General features: G+C 38.8%; 1 protein-coding gene across 3 annotated transcripts in view; it reads right to left on the bottom strand.

The window, feature by feature from the left end:
• Positions 1–27,750, bottom strand: part of ATP10D (ATPase phospholipid transporting 10D (putative)) — a 145,802-nt gene extending 118,052 nt beyond the window's left edge. Inside the window, exons 1-2 of one of the 3 annotated variants that reach the window (XM_070791389.1) lie at positions 27,496–27,750; positions 8,685–8,726 (exon numbers count right to left, since the gene is read on the bottom strand). The gene's annotated coding sequence lies outside the window, so the exon portion shown is untranslated. The remainder of the gene's footprint in view (positions 1–8,684; positions 8,727–27,495) is intronic. The other 2 variants (XM_070791386.1, XM_070791387.1) reach the window with 2 other exon arrangements.
• Positions 27,751–27,991: the final 241 nt, after the last annotated feature.

Below are 27,991 nucleotides of genomic sequence, written 5' to 3'. Positions count from 1 at the left end.
CTATATGAAAAGGACTGCATGTTCCTGGGCTCAGCATGGCCACTTGAAGCCTAATATTACCCAGAAATATGGAGTCAAAGGCCACCTGACTCTGTACACCTTGCTTTAACTCACACATTAGCATTTTATCTGGGATTTAAAAGTTAATGAATATGACCATAGATCCTAAAGATCAAGATTCCTAATACATGTTGATACTAGGAGAGAGGATTTGGCATGAGATGAACACAAAACAAATGCTACATACACCCAACTTGCAACACTACTCCACAGCAAGGCAGCTATATGGTTGGAAAAAACATGTTTTATTGTAATAATTATTTATCGCCATCATACAAATATCTGTATGTACTAAAATATGTATAACTGCCACAAAAAAATTATAAACCACTTTCGCTCATGAATATTGATGGGGAAACAATAAAATTTAGCAAATGAAATACAATTCAAAAGAACAGCTGCTGGTGGTCTCAAAGGGCTGACAGCATCCTGAACTGACAGCCAGGAAGAAAACAGAGACCTAGGTCCTGTAACCACAGGAACTGATTCTGCCAGCAATTTCAATAAGGCTGTAAGTGGATCCTTCCCCATCCTAACCTCAGACTTTGAGAACCTGAGCAACAAACCCAGCCTCACTGTTCCTGGACTTCTGATCTATGGAATTATACATTAATAAGCTGGGGTTGTTTTAAGCACTAAACTGTGGTAATCTATAGAAATTAATGCAGAGGTCCAAAACTAGTTGCTTTTATAAACAGGAAAATAACATATGGAAAAGTGGAATTTCAAGTTGGAAAATGGTAATTTAACAACTCTGGAATAAACTGACATTCATCTTGAAAACAGAAAGCTAAATTCCTACTCTATACATTAAAAATACATCTTTTATTAAAATATTAATAAATTTTTAATTTAATAACTTTTAAGTTAAAAACAAATCTCTAGATTAAAAACTTAAATACAAAAATTACAATAAATTTACCAAAAGAAAATTTAGAAAGATATTTTATTACTGTTAGCTGAGAAAAACTTTCTAAAGCAAGAGAGAAGTTAGTAAAGACAAATGATTTAACTATTCACTTACCTATCATCTATCTTACATAGCAAAAATTATAAATAAAATCAAGAGACAAGTGCAGCTCATAATGATGGCTGCTGCTGCTGCTAAATCGCTTCAGTCATGTCTGACTCTGTGCAACCCCATAGATGGCAGCCCACCAGGCTCCCCCGTCCCTGGGATTCTCCAGGCAAGAACACTGGAGTGGATTGCCATTTCCTTCTCCAATGCATGAAAGTAAAAAGTCAAAGTGAAGTCGCTCAGTCGTGTCTGACTCTTAGCGACCCCATGGACTACAGCCTACCAGGCTCCTCTGTCCATGGGATTTTCCAGGCAAGAGTACTGGAGTGGGGTGCCACTGCCTTCTCCGCTTAATGATGGCAAGCTCTTAATATTCCTAGTAACCAAATCAGTCATACAAATTTATAAGACAAAAATAAAAAGGCCAATAAAATTGGGTAAGGAATATGAATAAGCAATTCTCAAAAGAGGACATCCAAAGGGCCAATAAATATGAAGAGACTCTCAAGCCTCACTAGTCACCAGAAGGTTGCAAACTGAAGGTATAATGAGATACTGTTTTTATCCATATGACTGATAAATATTAAAATAATTATAGCCTGTGCTGGTGAGGATAGGTATAAACAAACCCCCAGACAATGGGAGTGAAAACTGCTACTATCTTCCTCCTCTTTTACCCTCTCTCATGGCCCCCAAATTGACAGTATCTCTTAAAATTTTAAATACACATGAATACTGATAGAACAATGGGCTTTCCCCAGTGGCTCAGTGGTAAAAGAATCCACTGTAATGCAGGAGACTCTGAGATGCAGGTTCAATTCTTGGGGAGGGAAGATCACCTGGAGGAGGAAATGGAACCCACCCCAGTCATCTTGCCCAGAAAATTCCATAGACAGAGGAGCCCAACAAGCTACAGTCCATGGGGCAGTCCACGTGGTCATAAAGAGTCAGACTGAATGACTAAACAACAGTACCAGCAACTAACAGAGCAAGTCCACTTTGGGGAGTCTTATCTATATGTACAAGAATGTATACTGTAGTTGGGTTTTTTTGGCACTAACAACCTGTAAATATCATGAAAGTCAACTGGAGAACAGCTAACTAAATTATAACATCCACATTCTGGGATATTATACATGTATTAAAAATAACATTTCTCTAACCATTGACCTGGACTGATAACTATTAGGTACTAAAGCAGAAAAGGAATAAAACAAATGACAGAGGTAAATGTAATAATACAAAATTTGTAAAAAATGAATGAAGAACAGACTAATATGAAAGACCTGGATTCAAAGAATAGTGAGAAGAACTTGGACACAGTTCAAATTTCACTCTGATTTACCGCCCTAATCAGTAAACAGATCTGCAAAGATGTAGGATACACCTGAGTGGCTGTAGCTCCTATCACCTGCCTAGTTTCTCATGAAGTTATGACTATTTAGGAGCTTTGTCAATTGTGGAGAATGAGGAGCCCATCAAGAAACGTCAACCTGGAATTAAGCCTTTTCAATTTCTTAGGCTGCAAGACGGTCACATTGACACAAAAGAGTCTACTGATTAGTAACCAAGGACTGGTCCTCCTGCAGCACAGATTCATAGGTCTAGGTTTTATTTCTTACAGCATCACTGAACCTTCCATTGATCAGCCTTAACACAAACTGCCTGAATGCGTGCATGATCATACACATCTGCAAGGACATGAATAAAAGTACAGAAAAATTCACACAAATCTATTAATATTGGTTATCTCGAGGAGGGAATAAAAAGAAAACAGAAATTGTTAACTTTCCTTTTGTTATAGTAAAAATGTGATGTTGTTCAGTCACTCGGTCGTGTCCAACTCTTTGTGACCCCATAGACCACAGCACACCAGGCTTTGCTGTCCTTCTCCAATTCTCAGAGCTTGCTCAAAGTCATGTTCATTGAGTTGGTGATTCATCCAACCATCTTATCCTCTGTCATTCCCCATCTCCTCCTGCTTTCAATCTCCCCCAGCATCAGGGTCTTTTAGAATGAGTTGACTCTTCGCATCAGGTCACCAAAGGATTGGAACTTCAGCATTAGCCCTTCCAACGAATATTCAGGGTTGATTTCCTTTAGGACTGACAGGTTTGATCTTGCAGTCCAAAAAACTGTCAAGAGTCTTCTCCAACACCACAATTCAAAAGCATCAATTCTTTGGTGCTTAGCCTTCTTTATGGTTCAATTCTCACATCCATGCATGACTACTGGAAAAACCATAGCTTTCACTAGATGAACCTTTGTTGGCAAAGTAATGTTTCTGCTTTTTAATACACTGCCTAGGTTTCTCATAGCTTTTCTCCCAAGGAGCAAGCGGCTTTTAATTTCATGGCTGTAGTCAGTGTCCACAGTGATTTTGGAGCCCAAGAAAATAAAGTTTGGCACTGTTACCATTGTTTCCCCACCTGTTTGCCATGAAGCGATGGGACCAGATGCCATTATCTTAGTTTTTTACATGTTGAGTTTTAAGCCAGCTTTTTCACTCCCCTCTTTCACCTTCATCAAGAGGCTCTTTAGTTCTTTTTGCGTTCTGTATAAGGATGGTGTCATCTGCATATCTGAGGTTATTGATATTTCTGCCAGCAATCTGGATTCCAGTTTATGCTTCATCCACCCCGGTATTTCGCATAATGTACTCTGCATATAAGATAAATAAGCAAGGTGACAGTAGACAGCCTTGACGTACTCCTTTCCCAATTTAGAACCAGTCCATTGTTCCGTGTCCATTTCTAACTGTTGCATCTTGACCTGCATAGAGATTTCTCAGGAATCAGGTAAGGTGGTCTGGTATTCCCATCTCTTGAAGAATTTTCCAGTTTGCTGTGATCCACATGTCAAAGGCTTAAGCATAGTCAATGAAGCAGAAGTAGTTTTTCTGGAATTCTCTTGCTTTTCTATCATCCAGCAGATGTAGGCAATTTGATCTCTGGTTCCTCTGCCTTTTCTAAATCAGCTCATACAATTGGAAGTTCTTGGTTCATGCACTGCTGAAGCACAGCTTGGACGATTCTGAGCATGACCTTGCTAGCATGTGAAATGACTACAAGTGTGCAGTAGTTTGAGCATTCTTTGGCATTGCCCTTCTTTAGGATTGAAAACTGACCTTTTCCAGCCCTGTGGCCAACTGCTGAGTTTTCCAAATTTGCTGGCATATTGAGTGCAGCACTTTCACAGCATCATCTTTTAGGATTTGAAATAGCTCAACTGGAATTCCATAATCTCCACTAGCTTTGTTTGTAGTGATGCTTCCTAAGGCCCACTTGACGTCACACTCCAAGATTTCTGGCTCTAGGTGAGTGATCACACCATTGTGGTTATCCGAGTCATTAAAATCTTTTTTGTATAGTCTTCCGTGTATTCCTGCCACGCCTTTTTAATATCTTCTGCTTCTTTTAGATCCTTACCATTTCTGTCCTTTATTGTTCCCATCAACTTTTTGAAGGAAGAAGTTGTAAATAATAGCTATGAAACAGTCTAAAGCTGCCTTTGTATAGATATGAGAGTTGGACCATAAAAGAAGGTTGAGTGCCAAAGAACTGATGCCTTCAAACTGTGGTGCTGGAGAAGACTCTTGAGAGTCCCTTGGACAGCAAGGAGATCAAACCAGTCTATCCTAAAGGAAATCAACTCTGAATATTCATTAGAAGGACTGATACAGAAGCTGAAGCTACAACACTTCTGGTCACTTAATGCGAAAAGCCGACTCACTGGAAAAGACCCTGATGCTGGGAAAGCCTGAAGGCAAGAGGAGAAGGGGACGACAGAGGAAGAGATGGTTGGATGGCATCATCAACTCAATGGACATGAGTTTGAGCAAACTCCAGGAGATGGTGAAGGACAGGGAAGCCTGCAGTGCTGCAGCCCATGGGGTTAAAGAGAGTCAGACACGATTGAGTGACTGAACAACAAAGCAGCTGTGCTTAACATTAGGCCTGCATGATGCTACATGAGCCAATATTCTTTACTCACAGAGGCTAAAAAATAAACGAAGTTCTGAAAATTACAAGCTATCAATTTTAAGCCTAAAATCAATTAAGTTCAGAAATAAACATAAACCAAGAATAGAATAAGTACAAGCAATTCTGCAATGATTATTACTGCTTATGAAATACATTTTGCATGTGATTTAAACTTCACAACGTGGTGTGGAGTTTTCTTTCCATTTTTTCAGAAGAAGAAACAAGAAGTCAAGGAAGGTTTCCAGAACTCAAGGCATACAATTTTTGATTCCAAAGCCATGCCTTTCCAACTACACAATCCTACTTATATATAAAATTAAAAATAATCAAATATAATCATTTTAAGCTAAATTATTTCTAACCAGGGTATATTTTTCTAGACGATATAAAAGCCACAGTCATTCAATAAGAGCATATCTACAATATCATACTATGTTCCCTCTTGTACATAAACATACTTGAAAGCAGTCAGTTCTCAAAAACCCCGTTTCCCTTAATGAATGCTTAATGAAGCTTGCAGCAGGGCAGATTACCAAAGGTAAAATACAGGATAATGAACTCCCTTGAGTCCAGTAGGTATTTTTAAATTTCTGAGATCATCCCATCACCAGCCAACAAACAACTTGAAATATATACACGAGCTCACTCGTCCTAAAAAGAAAAACACGTTTGTGCATAGTCATTTCAAGGTGCCCTTTGTGGACGTCAAACACCAGGATGCATCAGAAAGTCCTGAGACACACCCGAGTCTCATACAGCAAATCTCGGGTGGGGATCTAGAATCTACATGTTTAACAAGTTTCCAGGTAGTGCTGGTATGCTAGTCCTGGGACCCACTTTAAGAAACACCATTCTATGCTATTCTAACACTATTCTATTCACAGTAATCCAAGTTTATGCCCCAACCACAAGTGCCAAAGAAGCTGAAGTTGAACTGTTCTATGAAGATCTACAAGACCTTTCAGAACTAACACCCCAAAAAGATGTCCTTTTCATTATAGGGGACTGGAATGCAAACTAGGAAGTCAAGAGATAACCTGGAGTAACAGGAAAGTTTCGCCTTGGAGTACAAAATGAAGCAGGGCAAAGGCTAATAGAGTTTTGCCAAGAGAACGCACTGGTCACAGTAAATACCCTCTTCCAACAACACGAGAGAAGACTCTACACATGGACATCACCAGATGATCAATACTGAAATCAGACTGATTATATTCCTTGCAGCCAAAGACGGAGAAACTCTATACAGTCGGCAAAAACAAGACTGGGAGCTGACTGTGGCTCAGACATTGAACTCCTTATTGAAAAATTCAGGCTTAAATTGAAGCAAGTAGGGAAAACCACTAGACCATTCAGGTATGACCTAAATCAAATCCTTTACAATTATACAGTGGAAGTGACAAACAGATTCAAGGGATTAGATCTGATAGAGTGCCTGAAGAACTATGGACAGAAGTCCATAACACTGCACTGGAGGTGGTTATCAAAACCATCCCCAACGAGAAGAAATGGAAAAAAGGGAAAATGGTTGTCAGAGGAGGCCTGACAAATAGCTGAGAAAAGCAAAAGGCAAAGGAGAAGAGGAAAGATACATCCATCTGAATGCAGAGTTCCAATGTACAGCAAGAAGAGAGAAGAAGGCCTTCTTAAATGATCAATGGAAAGAAAAGGAGGAAAACAATAAAATAAGAAAGACTAGAGATCTCTTCAAGAAGATTAGATACCAAGAGATCATTTCATGCAAAGATGGGCACAATAAAGGGCAGAAATGGTATGGACCTAATAGAAGGAGAAGGTATTAAGAAGAGGTGGCAAGAATACACAGAGCTCAATTCAATCACTCAGTGGTGTCCTACTCTGCAACTCCATGGACTGCAGTACGCCAGGCTTCCCTATCCATCATCAACTCCCAGAGCTTGCTCAAACTCATGTCCATTGCATTGATGATGCCATCCAACCATCTCATCTTCTGTCATCCCCTTCTTCTCCTGCCTCAATCTTTCCCAGCATCAGGGTCTTTTCTAGTGAGTCAGTTCTTTGTATCACATGGCCAAAGTATTGGAGTTTGAGCTTCAGCATCAGTCCTTCACATGAATATTCAGGACTGATTTCCTTTTGGATGGACTGGTTTGATCTCCTTGCAATCCAAGGGACTCTCAAGAGTCTTCTCCAACACCACAGTTCTTCAGCACTCAGCCTTGTTTATGGTCCAACTCTCACATCCATACGTAACTACTGGAAAAACCATAGCTTTGACTAGACAGACCTTTGCTGGCAGAGTAATGTCTCTGCTTTTTAATATGCTGTCTAGGTTGGTCATAGCTTTTCTTCCAAGGAGCAAGCGTCTTATAATTTCATGGCTGCAGTGGAGCCCCAAAAGACAAAGATCTTAATGACTCAGATAACCACAATGGTCTGATCACTCACCTAGAGTCAGACATCCTGGAGTGTGAAGTCAAGAAAGTGAAGAGGAACTAAAGAGCCTCTTGATGAAAGTGAAAGAGGACAGTGAAAAAGCTGGCTTAAAACCCAACATTCAAAAAACTAAGATCGGCATCCAGTCCCATCACTTCGTGGCAAATAGATGGGGAAATAATGGAAACAGTGACAGACTTTATTTCGGGGGGCTCCAAAATCACTGCAGATAAGATGCTTGCTCCATATTAAGGCCAGGCAAGGGTAATACATCACCAAAAGCACTGAACTATTACTTTTGATACCTGGTGGTTAGTATCATGAAAGGAAGTGCTACATGAGAATATAAGAAACTAAGTATCTTTCACTTTGACCACTAAAAAATCTTTGTGACAGTTCTATCATTTTTAGGATGCTAAACAGGAAAAAGTCCATTTTACTTAAGCACATACCCCTTTCTAGAAAAGAATGCTTAAATCAAGCTCACTCAGTCCCAATTCATTCAAGAACCATGGCCTGAAAAATAGACTCAATGGTTGATAGTGGGGAGACAGAAACAGAAAATACTGTTCTATTTACATCAGAGAAGCAGCCTCTAGCCCAGATTAAGGGAGGGGACCAAGTAGAGCAAAAGGTGACAGGCTTATATCATTGTTGATGAGTCAAATTAGAATTTTCAAATACAACATGTTTATTTGGGTAGCCTATCCCTTCTCCAGGAGAGCTTCCTGACCCAGGAACTGAACTGGGGTCTCCTGCATTGCAGGTGGATTCTTTACCAATTGACCTATGAGGGAAGCCCCATAAAGAAGATAGCAGTATAAAATATAACTGGGGTAAACAGATGCATTGTTTTATATAGAAAAATGTATCCATTCTTAGTGTTCCAAACATATTAAATATAAAGAGTTTCTTCAATTCTCCTGTGTGAGAATAAACCGTATACACACACACACACACACATATATATATATATCTCCCCCAATATATAGACACTGAAACATATATGTCAATATATAGACACTTAAATATCTACTATCTCTAATATACCTCAACTTTTTTTTGAAGGGATCACACACCTAAATGAGTCACCTCTGTCTGATGCTTTGACTCAAAACTGAATTAAGCTAGCAAACCTACAGGTAAGTGATGCAAGTATATGCATGTACCTTTGTTATTGGGAACTAAAAAAAAAAAAAAAAAAAACTCACCTATATTCATAGTGAGTTCCCACTCTCAGTTTATTCTTAAAGCTGAAAAAAAATAAACATACATTAAAAGGTTAATAAGGACAAGATAAGGGGGCCCACTCCTGCCACTATTATTCAACATAGTTTTGGAGGCACAGCAATCAGAGAAGAAAAATAAAAGGAATCCAGGTTGGAAAAGAAGAAGTAATACTATACATAGAAAACCCTAAAGATGCCACCAGAAAATTACTAGAGCTAATCAATGAATCTATTAAAGTCACAAGATATAAAAATTAATATAAAGAAATCCCCTACATTCCTATACACTAACAACAAAAATATCAGAAAGAGAAATTAAGGAAATAATACATTCACCACTGCAACAAAAAGAATAAAATACCTAGGAATAAACATACCTAAAGAGACAAAAGACTTATATGCAGAAAACTATAGAACACGGATGAAAGAAAGAGATGAAACAAACAGATGGAGAGATATACCATGTTCTTGGGTTGAAAGAATCAATATTGTGAAAACAACTACATTATCCAAAGCAATCTATACTTTCAATGCAATCCCTATGAAAGTATCGATGCTATTTTTCACAGAACTAGAACAACAACAACAAAAAATTTTTCACAATTTGTATGGGAACACAAAAGACCCCAAATAGCCAAAGCAATCTTGAGAAAGAAGGATGGAGCTGGAGGAATCAACCACCCCAACTTCAAACTATACTACAAAGTTATAGTCATCAAGACATGATACTGGCACAAAAACAGAAATATAGACCAATGGAACAAGACAGAAAGCCCAGAGAAAAATCCAAGCACCAATGGGCACCTTATCTCTGACAAAGAAGCCAAGAATATAAAATGGGGCAAAGACAGTCTCTTCAATAAACTGTGCTGGGAAAACTGGACAGCTACATGTAAAAGAATGAAACTGGAATACTTCCTAACACCATACAGAGGGATCAACTCAAAATGGATTAAAGACCTAAATGTAAGACCAGAAACTATGAAATTCTTAGAGGAAAACATAAGCACAACACTCTTGGACATAAACCACAGCAAGATCTTCTATGACCCACTTTCTAGAGTACTGGAAATAAAAACAAACAAATGGGACCTAATTAAACGCTTTTGCACAGCAAAGGAAGCTATAAACAAGGTGAAAAGACAACCCTCATAATGGGAGCAAACAACAGCAAATGAAACAACTGACAAAGGATAAATCTCCAAAATATATAAGCAGCTCATGCAGCTCAATACCAGATAAACAACCCAAACAAAATATGGGCAGAATATCTAAACAGACATTTCTCCAAAGCAGACATGAAGTGAAGTGAAAGTTGCTCAGCTGTGTCCAACTCTTTGCAACCCCCCATGTACTATACAGTCCATGGAATTCCCTAGGTCAGAATTCTGGAGTGGGTAGCCTTTCCCTTCTCCAGCAGATCTTCCCAATCCAGGAATCGAACCGGGACTCCTGCATTGCAGGCGGATTCTTTACCAACTGAGCCATCAGGGAAGCCAAGAAGACATAAAGATGCTAATAAACACATGAAAAGATGCTCAACATTGCTCATTATTAGAGAACTGCAAATCAAAACTACAATGAGGCATCACCTCACACTGGTCAGAATGACCATCATCAAAAAATCTACAAACAATAAATGCTGGAGAGAGTGTGGAGAAAAGGAAACCCTCTTGTGCTGTTGGTGGGAAGGTAAATTGATACTGCCACTATGGAGAACAGCATGGAGATTCCTTAACAAACTAGAAATAAAACTACCATATGACACAGTAATCCCACCACTGGGCATATTCCCTGAGGAAATCATAAGTGAAAAAGACATATGTACCCCAATGTTCATCACAGACCTATTTACAATAGCCAAGACATGGAAGCAACCTAGATGCCCAACAACACAGGAATGGCTAAAGAAGCTGTGGTACATATATACAATGGAATATTACTCAGCCATAAAAAGGAACATATTTGAGTCAGTTCAAATGAGGTGGATGAATCTAGAGCCTATTACACAGAGTGAAGCAAGTCAGAAAGAGAAAAACAAATATCATATATTAACACACATATATATGGAATCTAGAAAAATGGTACTAAATGAACCATTTGCAGGGCAGCAGTGGAGACAGATAGAGAAGAGACTTGTGGACACAGTGGGGCAAGGAGAGAGTGGGACAATTTGAGACAGTAGCTTTGAAACATATATATTATCATATGTAAAACAGAGAGCTAGTGGAAATTTGCTGTATGATGCAGGAAGCTCAAACCCAGTGCTGTCTGACAACCTAGAGGGGTGGGTTGGGGTGGGAGGTTCAAGAGGGAGGGGACATATGTATACCTATGGCTAATTCATGTTGCTGTATGGCAGAAACCAACACAGTACTGTAAACCAATTATCCTCCAATTAAAAATAATTTTTAAAAGGTTAATGATAGCAATCGTTAATACAATGTTTTGCCACTGATAATCCTAGATGCTTCTAAAATAACATGTTATTGAAATGACAGAACAGCATGCTTTTGAGATTCGGTTATTCAGCTCTAATAACATATGATTCATTCAATAAGCCTAAGATGATAACAGTATCTACCATTTTTAAAGACATGCCAAGTTCTGTGCAAGGGATAAATACACATTAACATTAGTTCTTACAATAAAGTACAAATTATTATCCCCACTTAAATGAGGAAACTGAGGCTCAGAGTGAGAAACTCACCCAAGTCTAATGCAAATAAGCCTCTGTGGTTATTAGGAGGCTCTGACACAGGGCAAAAGCACTTGAGCAACAGGTTGGCAGAGGCACAGAGCATCTCCGAAGAATGTGAGGGTGGGAAGAACAGGACTAGGATAAGGAAAAGTCACTTAGAAGGAAAAAATGCTGAAGGCATACTTCATTTGAAAAACTGAAGTTAAAGGTTTCAGATATTTGCATTTAAGTTTAAAAAATGTTATTAGATGCCTTCAATAGAAAGTTTTTCCCATATATCTGAAATACAATTCATTATATACACATAACATGTGTTTAAAATAAATGATTCATTTTTATTCTGCCTTCCATATTCTCTGACCCCACAGGGACCTCCAAGCAGCTGCTCCCCCCAACCCCCCGCCACCTTCTCACTGCCTTTCATTCTTGCGTGGCCACACTTCCCTTAGTCTGAATGTTGTGGTCAACACTGCTCTCACTTCTTTGTATATTCTCTCAGCCTCTTAGCTCCTCTTTCACTTCTTTCTTGGCCAAACCCTTACCCTAGTTACAGCTTACAGAAAACCCAAATGAACTTCCTGGCTAACTCAAATCAGTTCGATCTGAATCTCTACATACTGTTCCAATACTGAAAAGTTGAAAGTGGCTAAGAGAAATACACAAGTGATAGCAGCAATATTCTCATAAACATGCCAGGGGACTAGAAATAAGTAAGAACTTGTGCAAAGATATGGTGGCAAATAAGCAGGCTTAGTGTTACTTTAAATTCTTGACCGTGAACTACTAGTTGACCAGACATGCCAACTGCAATCATACAGCATTTATAGTCTCTTCACTTTCCCACTATTACAGACAACTGTTTTAGACTTTCTTCTCTAATTTCCAACAGCTCCCTCTCTGCTGAAGACCATATTTCTATTTTACTGGGAAAGTCAAAGCCCTCAGAAGAGAACTTCTACAGACTCCCCACCACATAACCACCCTCCAGCACAGACTGGATTTCCAGATATGTACTTCTGATTGCCAACTAGTCAGCGCATCTCCATTTGGGTTCATCGTCAAATGGTAACATGCGCAAAATGGAACTCCTGATACCACCCCCACCAAAACCTGCTTATTCCACAGATTAGTTTTGTCAGTTAGTTGAATGCAGCTCCATCCTTCTAGGACCCTGAGCCCAAAGGCCTCTGGATCATCCAGGGTCCTGTGTCTCACAATCCACATAGTCAGTAGATTTTGTTGACTCTACCTTCCAAATATGGGGCTTCCTGGATGGCTCAGTGGTAAAGAATCTGTCTGCCAATGGAGGAGACGCAAGAAACGTGGGTTCAATCCCTAGGTTGGGAAGATCCCCTGGAGTAGGAAATGGCAACCCATTCCAGTATTCTTGTCTGGGAAATTCCATGGACAGAGAAATCTGGCAGGCTATAGTCCATGGGGCCGCAAAGAGTTGGACATGACTGAGCACCACCACCATCACCTTCCAAGTATATCTGGATTCTCACCACTTGGCATCACTCCACCACTATCATCTGAGTCCAACACTCTAACTTGCCCTGTTAACACTTCATTTGGAACCTCAAACTCCTTCCACAATTTAAAATTCTCTAAAGGAGACTCTTATTCTTTGGAAGCAAAGTTATGACCAACCTAGATAGCATATTAAAAAGCAGAGACATTACTCTGCCAACAAAGGTCCATCTAGTCAAGGCTATGGTTTTTCCAGTGGTCATGTATGGATGTGAGAGTTGGACTACAAAGAAAGCTGAGCGCTGAAGAACTTATGCTTTTGAACTGTGGTGTTGGAGAAGACTCTTGAGAGTCCCTTGGACTGCAAGGAGATCCAACCAGCCAATCCTGAAGGAAATCACTCCTGAATATTCACTGGAAAGACTGATGTTGAAGCTGAAACTCCAAAACTTTGGCCACCTGATGTGAACAGCTGACTCATTGGAAAAGACCTTGATGCTGGGAAAGACTGAGGACAGGAGGAGAAGGGGACGACAGAGGATGAGATGGTTGGATGGCATCACCAACTCAATGGACATGAGTTTGGGTAAACTCCGGGAGTTGGTGATGGACAGGGAAGCCTGGCGTGCTGTGGTTCATGGGGTCGCAAAGACTCAGACACGACTGAGCGACTGAACTGAACTGAAAGGCTACCACATTAATTATAATAAAAGCCACCAAGGCCACACACACCTACCTCCCAATGTCCTCTCCAATCTATTCCTCTGCCCCTCCTTCATTCCACTCCTAACACAGCCTTGTCTCAGCAATTCATTCTTTTTCCGTTTCTTATTTTTCATAAACAAGTCATTTTCTAACAATCTATAATTTTTTTTGTATTATAGTTCTTGTCTCCCCTTCCAGAGTAGAAATTTCTATCTCCTTTGTCCACTGATGTAACCTACGCTTAGAACAGTATCAGACCCAGAACAGACTTCCAACACATATTTGTGGAATAGACATAGGAATGAATGACTAAAATAACACCTCTCTTATATGCAGTAACAACCAGAATACCTCTAACAATCTTACACATACCAACTCTAGAAGTAATATAAGCTTAGTTATCTCATGATATTATAGCTTTTATTATATATGCTAAAATTATTATACTTTGAATGAAGATCTTTAGCAGGTAAGCCTAAAATGGCTGCTAATAAGACTCTGCAACACAAAAGACATAAAAGGGGAAATAGAACCTATTTTTAAAAATAGCTGAGGTATTTGAATTTCATTGTTCTAAAACTCTCAGGAAGGAAGTTCTTCTGAGTACCCTATTTTTTTTTCAAGAGGTTTAAAGTTTATCCCTTAAATACCAAAATAACTTCATGATAGAAATGATTGTGTGTTCTCAATTTTCCTACATTTTATACAACATTTTGAATAAGTTTTTCTTTCTGAGAATTCATCACCAAAATGCTCAAAGCACCAATTATTGTAAAGTACTCTATATAGTGATGCCTTCAGGGTCTCCAGAGGCATATCTGTAGGTTTTCAACCAGCAGTTGAAGACCTTGTTTTGAATGTTCATGACTATTTTCATAGGTTTGTGTCTCACTTGACTGACCAAATATCTGCCTTTATGAAATTTGAACTCATATTCCCAACTACTTTAGAACAAATAAACTGAATTAACCATCTCAGTGGTCTTCAGGAAGCAGAAGACCTATAGAAACAGAAGACTTATTTTAGTGAAAACTATTCTCACTGTTCAGAGATTGCTTTTCCTTACATTTGTTTAATAAATAGCTACTAAAAGGCTACCATATGTCAGCAAAGTACTGTCCAGGCATTACAACCAAAATGATTAAAAGTTATGTGTAAACTCTGTGGTTCTTGTCTTCAAAGGCCACACAGTTCAGGAGAGGGATCCTGCAAGAAGTTCATGAGATTCACCTCATTGCCTGAAATACTTCAGAGATCAATTGCCTTGGGACAAACTTTGACATGTTTATGGCTAGGCTTCAGAACAACAAATACTGAGAGCATTAAAACACTAACCAATAGATAAGTAAGTAGAGCTAAACCCCAGACAAGTGCTCATTTTGAAAACTACAAAGTATCTTTTTAAACTGGCAGAAGAATACAAATTTCCTAGTGTGTTATCTTTATTCATTCATACAAAGACTGCAACCTTCAGCTCTATGTGATGAAGTGTGTATTTTTGTGTATGTAAAACATAATAAACACACTGTATTGTGATCCTAAAGATAAGCTTTAATAGATTATCCAAAAGAAAGAGGAATGAGCTATAATTATTATTTTCATGTCTGTTTCCTCTATGAGATCATCTGGTACACTGCTTTAACTGGTAACTGGACAATGCCCAGCACATAGCAAGTACTCAATGAGTATTTTTTAAAATAAATTAATGTCCAGTCAGGTTCACTGTGGTACACTATGAATCCAGGGAATGAGTAATCATCAAAAAAGAATTTAAGAGGATAAGAGTCAAGCAATGAAAAAAGTGTGGAAAAATCATTGTTGAATGATTGAGTAGGGTGCTTTGGTGTGACTCTACTTGGTCAATTCCACCTGATTTTTGAAATCCAAGGAAGACAAAGATGGTCAACAAGCACATGAAAACACACTCATCACCACTAATCAGAGAAATATAAATTAAAATGAGGTATCACCTTACACCTGTCAGAATGGCTATCGCCAAAAAGTTTACAGGTAACAAATGTGGATGAGGATGTGGAGAAAAGGGAATCCTGGTACACTCTCGGTGGGAATGTAAATTTGTGCAGCAGCCCAGTGGAAAACAGTATAGGAGGTTCCTCAAAAAACTAGCATATGATCCACCCATTCCACTCCTGACTATATATTTGAAGAAAATGAAAATCCTAATTCAAAAAGATCTATGTTCATTGCAGAATTTATAATAGCTAAAATATAGAACCAGCTTAAGTGTCCATCAACAGATAAACTGATAAAGATGTGGTACACATGCATACACACACTCACAATGGAATATTACTTAGCCATAAAAAATAGTGAAATTCTGTCATTTGCCACAACATGAGTGGACCTACAGGTTATTATGCTATTAGGTCAGGCAGGGAAAATCCTGTATGTTATCACTGATACATGGAATCCACAAATAATAAATGTTGGAGAGGGTGTGGAGGAAAGGGAACCCTCTTACACTGTTGGTGGGAATGCAAACTAGTACAGCCACTATGGAGAACAGTGTGGAGATTCCTTAAAAAACTGGAAATAGAACTGCCTTATGATCCAGCAATCCCACTGCTGGGCATACACACTGAGGAAACCAGAAGGGAAAGAGACACGTGTACCCCAGTGTTCATCGCAGCACTGTTTATAATAGCCAGGACATGGAAGCAACCTAGATGCCCATCAGCAGATGAATGGATAAGAAAGCTGTGGTACACATACACAATGGAGTATTACTCAGCCATTAAAAAGAATACATTTGAATCAGTTCTAATGAGGTGGATGAAACTGGAGCCTATTATACAGAGTGAAGTAAGCCAGAAGGAAAAACACCAATACAGTATACTAACGCATATATATGGAATTTAGAAAGATGATAACAATAACCCTGTGTACGAGACAGCAAAAGTGATGCTGATGTATGGAACAGTCTTATGGACTCTGTGGGAGAGGGAGAGGGTGGGAAGATTTGGGAGAATGGCATTGAAACATGTAAAATATCATGTATGAAACGAGATGCCAGTCCAGGTTCAATGCACGATACTGGATGCTTGGGGCTAGTGCACTGGGATGACCCAGAGGGATGGTATGGGGAGGGAGGAGGGAGGAGGGTTCAGGATGGGGAGCACATGTATACCTGTGATGGATTCATTTTGATGTTTGGCAGAAGTAATACAATTGTGTGGAGTTTGAAAATAAAATAAAATTAAAAAAAAAAATTATAGTTGGAAAAAAAAAAACAACAACAGAAAAACACTCACAGATATAGAGAACAAGTTAGTTGTTACCAATAGGGAGAGGGAAGGAAAAAGGGCAAGACAGGGGTAGGAGATTAAGAGACAGAAACTACTATGTATAAAAAAGCTACAAGGAAAAAATAAAAAGCTACAAGGGCAGACTGTACAGCACAGGGAATATAGCCAACATTTCATAACAACTTTAAATGGAGTGTACTCGATAAAAATATTGAACCACTATGTTGGATACATGAAATGAATATTGTAAATCAACTGTACATCAAATAACAATTTTGAAATTAAGTAAAATAACAAAATAAAGAAATCTTAAGATTCTAAGCCTAAGCCTGTGTCCTCAAACTGCCAGAGATCTGAATCACTGGAAAGCTTGTGAAAGCAGATTCCACCTGGTACACACACACTCTCGCCCCAATTTGATTCAGTCAGTCTGCAGTGGGGCCTATGAACTGGCACTTCTAATAAATTCGAGTGATGCTGATGCTCTCACTCTGGGGACCAGGCTTAAAACCATGAGCCTAGGCAACCCAAATTTGCTCCGAAGAGATTTATTTCTTGTACCTTTTAAAAAAGTTATTTTTTATTGAATATAGTTGATTTATAATATTGTGTTAGTTTCAGATGTATAGCAAAGTGACTAAGTCATATATATAGTTCCTTTTTAAAAATCCTTTTCTATTATAGGTTATTACACAATACTGAACACCATTCCCTGCCCTATACAGTGAATCCGTATCTATTTTATACAGAGTGGTGTGTATCTGCTAATTCCATAATTTATAGAATTTATCCCTCCCCCCACTCCTTCCCTTTGGTAACCATAAGTTTGTTTGTTTTCTATATCTGTGACTGTTTTAGAGAGACTTATTTTTCATTTAAAGTATATATTCTCCATGGATTCATTACTATTAAGTATCATTTTTATGCAACTATTCATTTACTCCCCAATGATGCATATATTATTTAAATAATTAGTGAAACTACTTTTTTTATACACAAAAAGTAGGGCAATTATTTTCTGGATTAGTCATCATGGAAATTTGTAAAAAGCAAAAGAAAATAAAACGCTTAAAAGAATATGGAATAATAAGAAGAAAAAAGTGTAAATTGGGAAGTGGAGTTATTTGCAGCTAAAATGGAAAGAATTTAGGCATTTAAAGAATGTATATACTCATAAAACTAAACAGACGACAAATGTTTTCCAAAGGCCTCTTGCAGATCATGAACCTGAGGTATTAAATTATAAACCAAATAAACACATCCAAGACTATAATTTTTAAGTTTGTGGCATTACTGGATAAATGATGAAGACAGGTATTACTTTAGTTGAATTATTAAAAGAATATTCCAGTATAATGAACGAGAGGTTTAATTCATTTCTAAAACCTTTTCTTAAGATTCAATTCTGGAAGTATTTTAGTCACTTAAAATATGATGTAAGTATTTCATAGATAATTTCACAACAGATAAAAATAATTTCAGCACATGACAAAGTAACACAAGCACAGATTACATATGTCAATTACTTAAACTGTCTCAACATACATACACTTGACCCTTGAACAACATGAGTTTGAACTGCATATGTCCACTTATAGGCTGATTGCTTTCAATAAATACAGTACTACACCAACCATGGCTCGCTGAATTACGGAACTGATGATATGAAGGGTCAACTCTGCGTTCTGAACACCTGTGGATTTTGATATCTACAGTGGGTTCTGGAACCAACCCTGCACAGATAGGCAGGGATAGGTAAGTAAGTGTTAGTCGCTCAATTGTGTCTGACTCTGCAATCCCCAGAGAAGGCAATGGCACCCCACTCCAGTACTCTTGCCTGGAAAATCCCATGGATGGAGGAGCCTGGTGGGCTGCAGTCCATGGGGTCGCTGAGGGTCGGACACGACTGAGTGACTTCACCTTCACTTTCCATTTTCATGCATTGGAGAAGGAAATGGCAACCCACTCCAGTGTTCTTGCCTGGAGAATCCCAGGGACAGCGGGGCCTGGTGAGCTGCCGTCTATGGGGTCGCACAGAGTCAGACACTACTGAAGCGACTTAGCAGCAGCAACAGCAGCTGCAATCCCAGGGACTGTAGCCCATCAGGCTCCTCCGTCCATGGAATTCTCCAGATAAGAATTGGGTTGCCAGTCCAGGTTTGAGGCACGATACTGGATGCTTGGGGCTGGTGCACTGGGACGACCCAGAGGGATGGTATGGGGAGGGAGGAGGGTTCAGGATGGGGAACACACGTATACCTGTGGTGGATTCATTTTGATATTTGGCAAAACCAATACAATATTGTAAAGTTTAAAAATAAAATAAAATTAAAAAAAAAAAAAAATTGGGTTGCCATTCCATTCTCCAGAGGATCTTCCCGACTCAGAGATCAAACCTGGGTCTCCTGGATTGCAGGCAGATTCTTTACAGTCTGAGCCGCTAAGGGCAGGGAGGGATGACTGCATTTAAATTGTCCCCAAAGTTTGCAAGTTAAGTGTTATTAAATATAGTATATACACAGCAATAAGAAATAGATGAAAACTACAAATGGTATTAAAAAGAAACGGATGGTGTTCACTGGAATTATAAATTGGATTCATGATAAGTGGTCAATTCCAATAATTACTAGATGCTCTCCACCCTCCAAAACACATACATTTGAATTAAAAGTGATACTATAATCAGCTTTTTTCAAAACAGCAGATGCACCTGCAGATAGTAGAAAGAACACAGGCTCTAAAAAGTTTTAGTGGTACTGATGCTCAGATTCTCAGTCAGTATCACAAGCTCTTAGCCTGAGCCTCAGTTCCCTCATCTGTAAAATGGAAATAAAATCACAGACCTCATACTTTTTTTTTTTTCATTTAAATGACAATTTTTTGCTTTTTAACTGGAGGACAATTGGTTTACACTATCGTCTTAGTTTCCACTAAATATCAACATGTATCAGCCATAGGTATACATATGTCCCCACTCTCTTGAGCCTCCCTCCCTGCTCCCACCCCAACCCACCCCTCTAGGTTATCACAGAGCACCAGGTTTGAGCTCCCTACATCATACAGCAAATTCCTACTGGCTGTCTATTTTACATATGGTAAAGTACATGTTTCAGTGTTACTCCTTCAATTCGACCCTCTCTCCTCTTCCCCTACTGTGTCCACCAGTCTGTTTTTCATGGCTGCGTCTCCACTGCTGCCCTGCAAACAGGTTCATCAGTACCATTTTTCTAGATTCCACTGATACATGTTAATATACATTTGCTTGTCTCTTTCTGACTTACTTCACTCTGCATAATGGGCTCTAGATCCATCTACCTCATTATAACTGACTCACATGTGTTCCTTTTTATGTGTACTGTACACCATGGAATACTACTCAGCCTCACACTGTTTTAAAAGGAGGTTTATGAAATCAATGTAGCAGTACTTGTCCAGCACACTGAAAGTGCTCAACTTCATTCCTTCCAACTAATGTTTGCTGAGCTTCCACTATTATGCCGGCATTATAACAGGTGACAGAGATTAATCAGAGAACAAAACAGACAAAAATCTCTGTCTTCTAGGAGCTTACCTTTGAGTGTTCATTCCCTTTACCTTGTCTTATAGGCACAGTGCTGGTCCTTTGAGAATGAATAAACATGCCCAGAACCAGTCAAAACACTCAATTCGACAAAAATTAAATAAATAAATAAATAACACTAGAGTAATCATGCAGTACATACCTTTCTGGAACTAGAACATCTTATGAGAATACATGACATGAGACTGGAAGACAAATGTAGGGTAGGCTGCCCAAGAGACAGAACTTTGAGTCTTGGGAAATGTCTAGAATCAGATATGAGATTTGTAAATCTTAGAAAAGAAAAGATGAATAAAGGTAAGGCAGCTGGAAAACCCTGTAACCCCATGTTACATAACACTGTAGTTCAATATGGTTTGCATTTCAAGTACAAATTAAAGAATGATGGGAAATTAAGATGGATATCTAGTAATAAGTCTTTACCTACTAAGATAAAAAAAATTATATTCAAAGGAATATGATATTATTAAAAATATATATTTATGATAAAAATTCTCAAAAAAGTGAGTATAGGGGAACATACCTCAACATAGAAAAGTCCATTTATGACAAACCAACAGCTAATCCTATTCAATAGTGAAAAGCTATGAGTTTTCCCTCTAGAATCAGGAATAAGACAACACTCCCATTTTTATTCAACATAGTACTGGAAGTCCTAGGTTCTATAATCAGAAAAGAAAAATAAAAGATATACAACTGGGAGAGAAGTATTAAAACTGTCACTAGAAGATGACATGATATTAGATACAGAAAATTCTAACAACTCCACCAAAAAGAAAAAACCTAGAATAAATAAATTTAGTAAAATTTTAGGATTCAAAATTAATATACAGAAACCTTTTGCATTTTTATACAATAAAAATGAGCTATCAATTTCATTTACAATTGCATCAAAAAGAATAAAATAGCTAGGAATAAATCCAAAGAAAATGAAAGACCTGTACTCTGAAAAATATAAGACCTTTATAAAAGAAACTGAAGTTGACCCCAATAAATGGAATGATGTATTGTGCTCATGGATCACAAGAATATTGTTAAAATGACTGTACTATCCAAAACAATCTACATATCCAATGCAATCTCTATCAATTCATCCACAGCATTTTTTCACAGAACAAGTAATCCCAAAATATGTATGAACTACAAAAAATCCTGACTAGCCAAAGCAATCTTGAGAAAAAGAACAAAACTGGAGGCATCATGCTCCTCGACTTCAGACTATACTACAAAGCTACAGTAATTAAAAACAGTATGGTACTCACACAAAAACAGACACATGGATTAATGGAACAGAATAGAGAACCCAGAAAGAAGCCCACCCACATCTGGTCAATTGATTACTCCATGACAAAGGGGGCTTTCCAGGCGGCATTAGTGGTAAAGAACCTGCTGGGCAATGCAGGAGATGTAAGAGACATGGGTCTGATCCCTGGGTCAGGAAGATCCCCTAGATGAGGAAATGGCAACCCACTCCAGTATTCTCACCTGGAGAATCCCATGAACAGAGGAAACTAGTGGGCTACAATGGTTCCGAAGAGTCGGACACAACTAAAGCGACTTAACATGTATGACAAAGGAGACATAAATATACAATTAGGAAAAGACAGCCTCTTCAATAAGTTGTGTTAGGAAAACTGGACAATCACATGTAAAAAGATGAAAAATTAACCAAAAATAAACTTGAAAAGTGAAAGGCTTCAACTAAGACCTGATACCAAAAACTCCTAGAAAAAAACATAGGCAGTATACTTTTATATCAGTCCTAGAAATATTTTTTATGGATATGTCTCCTTAGGAAAGGGCAACAAAAAGCAAAAATAAGTGGGACCACATCAAATGAAAAAGCTATTTCACAAAAAAGGAAACCATCAACAAAATGAAAATACAACTTACTGAATGGGAGAAGGTATTTGTAAAGGATACGTCTGTAAGGGGTTAATATCCAAAATATATTTTTAAAAAAACTCATACAACTCAGTATCAAAAAGTAAAGCCAGTCTGACTAAAAAATGCACAGAATCTAAATAGGTATTTTTCAAAGACGACATACAGATGACTAAGCATTTGAAAAGATGCTCAGCATCACTATTCAGAAGAGAAATGCAAATCAAAACCACAATGAGCTATTACCTCACACCTATCAAAACGGCTATCATCAAAAAGAAACATCAAGTATTGGTGAGAATGTATAGAAAAGGGAATGCTTGTGCACTGTTAATTGAAATGTAAATTGACATTGCCACTCTGGAAAACAATACAGAGTCCTCTCAAAAACAGAACTAAAAAGCAGAGACATAACTTTGCCAACAGAGGTCCATCTTGTCAAAGCTCTGATTTTTCCAGTAGTCATGTATGGATGAGAGACTTGAACCATAAAGAAGCCTGAGCACAAAAGAATTCATGCTTTTGAACTGTGGTGTTGGAGAAGACTGCAAGCAGTCCCTTAGACTGCAAGGAGATCAAACCAGTCAGTCAAAGGAAATCAATCCTGAATATTTATTCGAAGGACTGATGATGAAGTTCCAACACTTTGGTGATGCGAGGGGCTGACTCTATTGGAAAAGACTCTGATGCTGGGAAAAATTGAGGGCAGGAGGAGGAGGTGACAGAGGATGAGATGGGTTGGATGACATCACCAACTCAATCGACATGAGTTTGAGCAAACTCCGGGAGATAGTGAAGGACAGGGAAGGTTGGCATGCTGCAGTCCATGGGGTCACAGAGAGTCAGACATTACTGAACGACAACCACTACCACATGCTTAGCAATTCCACTTCTAGGTATTTATCCCCCCAAATTCAAACACTAAAGATACATGCACCTCAATGTTCACTGAAGTATTATTTACAATAGCCAAGATATGTAAGTAACCTAAGTGTTCCTCAATAAACGAATGAATACAAAAGATGTGGTATATGCACAATGGAAGATTACTCAGCCATAAAAAAAATAGTGAAATCTTGCCATTTGTGACAAGGATAGACCTAAGAGGTTAATTTTCTTAGTAAAATAAGTCAGAAAAAAGATGAAATACTGTATGTTTTTAGTTATATATGAAATTTAATAAAGCAACAAATATAACAAAGCAGAGACAGACTCAAATATAGAGAACAAATTAGTGGTTGCAGGAAGGGAAGGGGAAATGGATGAAACAGGTGAAGAGGATTAAGAGGTGCAAACTACCTTATAAAATAAGTAAGTCACAGGGATATAGTGCATAGCACAGAGAAAACAATAATATTGTAATAACTTTATGCATAATGTATAAAATACTGAATCATTATATTGCACACTTGAAACTAATGATATTGTAAGTCAACTAGTCTTCAATAAAAATTTTTTAAAAGACAGGCATTTTTCGAACATGGCAAGGTTAATTTGTTGGCTGAAGGACATCACAGATTACTGGAATGTGTCATTAAACTATCTGAGATTACCTCTCTATGGAAGACTTTAGCAAAGAAGAAAGGACAGTTAAGATTTTTAGTAGAACTTTCTATATATTATTATAGTCTGTAAGAGGAATGAGAATTTTTAAACACAGTGCTAAGAAATTACGAGTACTATAAACTGAAGAATGCTTCCCTGGTGGTTCAGACAGTAAAGTATCGGTCCTCAATACGGGAGAGCTGGGTTCGATCCCTGGGTCGGGAAGATCCTCTGGAGAAGGAAATGGCAACCTACTCCAGTATTCTTGCCTGGAAAATTCCATGGACAGAGGAACCTAGCGGGCTATGGTCATAGAATTGCAAAGAGTCAGACACTATTGAGCGACTTCACTCACTAAACTGAAGAAAGATTTCACATTTTTGGATAATTTAAAGCTAATTTTCACCTTCCATATAACCAAGATAATAAGATTTTTAAAATTATTTATCCTACATAAAGAGTTGAAATTTTGTAAGTTTGTTTTTTAACAGAACTGTAGTTGTACTCATCTTCCTCTTTCAGAATGGCCTTAAATGGAGTAAGGAGATTTTAGCGAAATAAATTCGGAGAAGGCAATGGCAACCCACTCCAGTACTCTTGCTTGGGAAATCCCATGGATGGAGAAGCCTGGTAGGCTACAGTCTATGGGGTCGTGAAGAGTCGGACTCGACTGAGTGACTTCACTTTCACTTTTCACTTTCATGCACTGGAGGAGGAAATGGCAACCCACTCCAGTGTTCTTGCCTGGAGAATCCCAGGGACGGGGGAGCCTGGTGGGCTGCCGTCTATGGGGTCGCACAGAGTCGGACACGACTGACGTGACTTAGCAGTAGCAGCAACAGCGAAATAAATTAAGGGGGGAAATTCCATGGACAGAGGAACCTGATGGGCTGCAGTCCATAGGGACACACTCTTAAAACTAGTACCACCATTATTTTTACTCTAACTGTGATATTAGCTTTGGGAAAAGTACTGTTTCTATGACTAAGATGGTTTCTAAAATGAAATAAATCCATCTACAGTAGAAATGTCCATCTTAGTAAAGAGGTAAATTGAGAGGCATGTTCAAAGAAACGAGTTTATTCGGGAATAACAGAGGAATTACAATTTGGGACACCTGAACTATAGCAAGCCAGAAGTGAGTTCACCGAGGATTTGGAATGTTGTTGTTTAGTAGCTAAGTCGTGTGTGACTCTTTGGAACCCCATGGAATGTAGCCCACCAGGCTCCTCTGTCCATGGGATTTCCCAGGCAAGAATACTGGAGTCAGTTGCCATTTCCTTCTCCAGGGGATTTACCCAACCTAGGGATTGAACCCACATCTCCTGCATCGCAGGCTTTACCACTGAGCCACTGGGGAAGCCGGCAGGGTTTGGAATAGGCTGTGTTTATGGGCAGGGCATGTAACAAGGAGAGAGTTCAGTGAGTATCTGCTAAAAAGTCAAAAGAAATGGAGACCTGCTTTGAAAATTCCCTGAGCAGATACGACTAGTCTAATCATATAAGAGAAACTCAATGTAACTCATTTTTTGGACACCAACCCAACCTGGGTCATTTATTTTTTACTCTGGAAATCATAAGCAAATCTTTCCAATGCTGATAAAAGGCAAAACTTCTGATTAACTCCTTGGCATTTAAGAAAATTCCAATTTATGGACTTCTGTGTGTGTGTGTGCTTAGTCGCTCCATGGTGTCTGTGACCCCATGGACTGTACCCCGCCGGGCTCCTCTGTCCATGGGGATTCTCCAGGCAAGAATACTGGAGTGGACTGCCATGTCCTCCTCCAGGGGATCTTCCCAACCCAGGGATCAAACCAAGGTCTCCTGCATTGCAGGCAGATTCTTTACCCTCTGAGCCACCAGGGAAGCCCTCTGTAAATCAGGCATTTATGGGAAATTGGTCTCCCAGTCTTTAAGCTTCGCTTTCCTAAAGGCACATGAGGGAGATCATTCATTCTATCAATTTCAGCTTGAAATTCTTTCACAGTAGGGAGGAAGGGAATGATGTTTTAAGAGAATATACTCACAACAAACCTCTTTCAGCTGAAAATGAAACCTGCACAGCTGCTAATGCCTTGGGTTTTGAGGATCCCCAAGTGATCTTGTTTGTAGCATTTTCTTTGGTTTTGCCTCATTAAAAAGACTACTTTCAACTAGATCAGACAATAAGGTCTGTAGAGACGGCTTGAATATGTGGACATTTTTTACCTCGTAATTTTTCAAGTTAATTCTAAGTCCACTTGTCTAATAGATGTATCATCTCTGTTCTATTACAAATTATAATAAAATTCCAAACGTTTCCTCCATTTATTGATATCAAAATAAAAGGCATCCCATTCAAATTCTATTTAGTCACTAAGCAATTGTATTGAACAAATATTCAGTTATCAGGCAAAGGTCAAACAGTATTGACATCCTATTTTAGACTGCTCAGACTCTCCATCTTTTTCATACAACTTAACAAATGTTTAGCAGTTACAGTGTTACTTTTTAAAACTGTCTAAAAGTTTTTGAATGTTGGAGAGTTGTTTTTCAAATTATATAGCATGATCTCTTTGTGATAAACTATCACAATGTAGGTAATATGTATCTGTATCATGGACAGAAGAGTTCAGGAGAGAGATTACCTTGTGGGGTTAACTGGAGTGAGTGCTTACACCTGGGCACTGAGTGAATTTACCGTTATAATGATCATGTGCTACACATTGGCTCTAAACAAGCCACCAAATATCTTTCTGATGGTACTCTTCCCAGAAACGGTGACCTAGCCAAATTTCAAAATATTTATCTACTCTGGAGTTACTTTTTGGATATAGTAACATTGGTGGATAAGGAGTGCCCTATCCTTGTGGGTCATCTTTCAAGGTTGATTAGAGTCAGAGACTTGCCCTCAGACTACAGAATTGTTTTTCTCCTTGAAAAGAACTTCTGAGAAAAGAAGCAAGAAAAATCTTTGGTTTTATTTAGATAACACTCTAAATACCCGAGTAGACGTGCCCTTATGATTATGAGTAGTTTAAATACATCATTTCTGAAGGCACAGGGAGCCTGACCTTCCAGAATGGAGGGTTTCATTAACCAACTAGATGTCTCTCTGCTGTATAAAGTATAATCACAGGTTTTACAATGTAAAGGGTGCCCCAAACAACAATGAAGCTCTGTAAAATCAGTGTTTGCATGGAAAATTGAGGGCTTTTTGGTAGGGCTCCTGTAAAAACTATTTCTGAGCAAGCTCCAACACAAACACCTTTTTCTTCCTAAGGAATCAATCCGTCGTTTATCTACTGGGTAAAAATTTCAATCCCTATTCTATTCATTATGTTTGAAACAGAGCCAAAATTGCTTTAAACTGTTCGATTTCACAATGAGATGACAAAGGGTGTGTATGCATAACTTATCTTTTCACAAAACCCAGCATTCAGAAAAGATAGTCATCCCTCTCCTGTAATCAAGTGACTGAAAATGGTGTAAGATTCTTCTTTTTAAAGTTTAACAAAGCTACGAAGTCCAGTTTTGAGGTACTTCATCCAATTTGAACACCACTACTGTGGGAGGCAGAGGACAGAGAGAGTAAAGAAACAGAGGGAAAGAGTAGTGAAAAGGCAGGGAAACCGTCAAAGAGGCTCGCTGGTTCACCCTTACCAGTTCCTCTCTGGGCACACATCACAGCATGATGGTCACAAGTCCCAAGATGCAAGAGAAGAACCAAGCACAGATCCGAAGAGAGGAGGCGGGTTATGCTTCTACGCCAGCCATTTGACTTTGAAGAAAAAAAACCAACAAAACACTTCTCAGACGGCTCTCAAAGTCAGCTGCCAAAACCAGAGCCCAGCCCGAGCCGAGCTGGCAACCTTCTGCTCCCGGCGGCCCGCCCCCGCTGCTCCGCCTCCCCTTTCGGCGGGGATGCAGAGTGGCCCGAGCTTCCGCGGAAGGCCAATCGCTCTCCGCCCCACCTCTCATGACGTCAGGTGAAAGGGGAGGGGCCTGGCCGCCGAGGGGTTTCCCAGCTCCAGCTGTTGGTGCGAGCTTCCTGTCTGCTTGATGCAGATGTCTCCCAGTAACCCAGAATCTGCCTGCTTGGGTGTTCGGTTCATTCTTGTATCGCTGAAATTCTGTTTTAACAGTTCATTCATTTACC

Source organism: Bos indicus, chromosome 6, assembly GCF_029378745.1.
Source record: "Bos indicus isolate NIAB-ARS_2022 breed Sahiwal x Tharparkar chromosome 6, NIAB-ARS_B.indTharparkar_mat_pri_1.0, whole genome shotgun sequence".
Taxonomy (NCBI): Eukaryota; Metazoa; Chordata; class Mammalia; order Artiodactyla; family Bovidae; genus Bos; species Bos indicus.
This window is presented reverse-complemented; position numbering and strand designations above follow the sequence as displayed.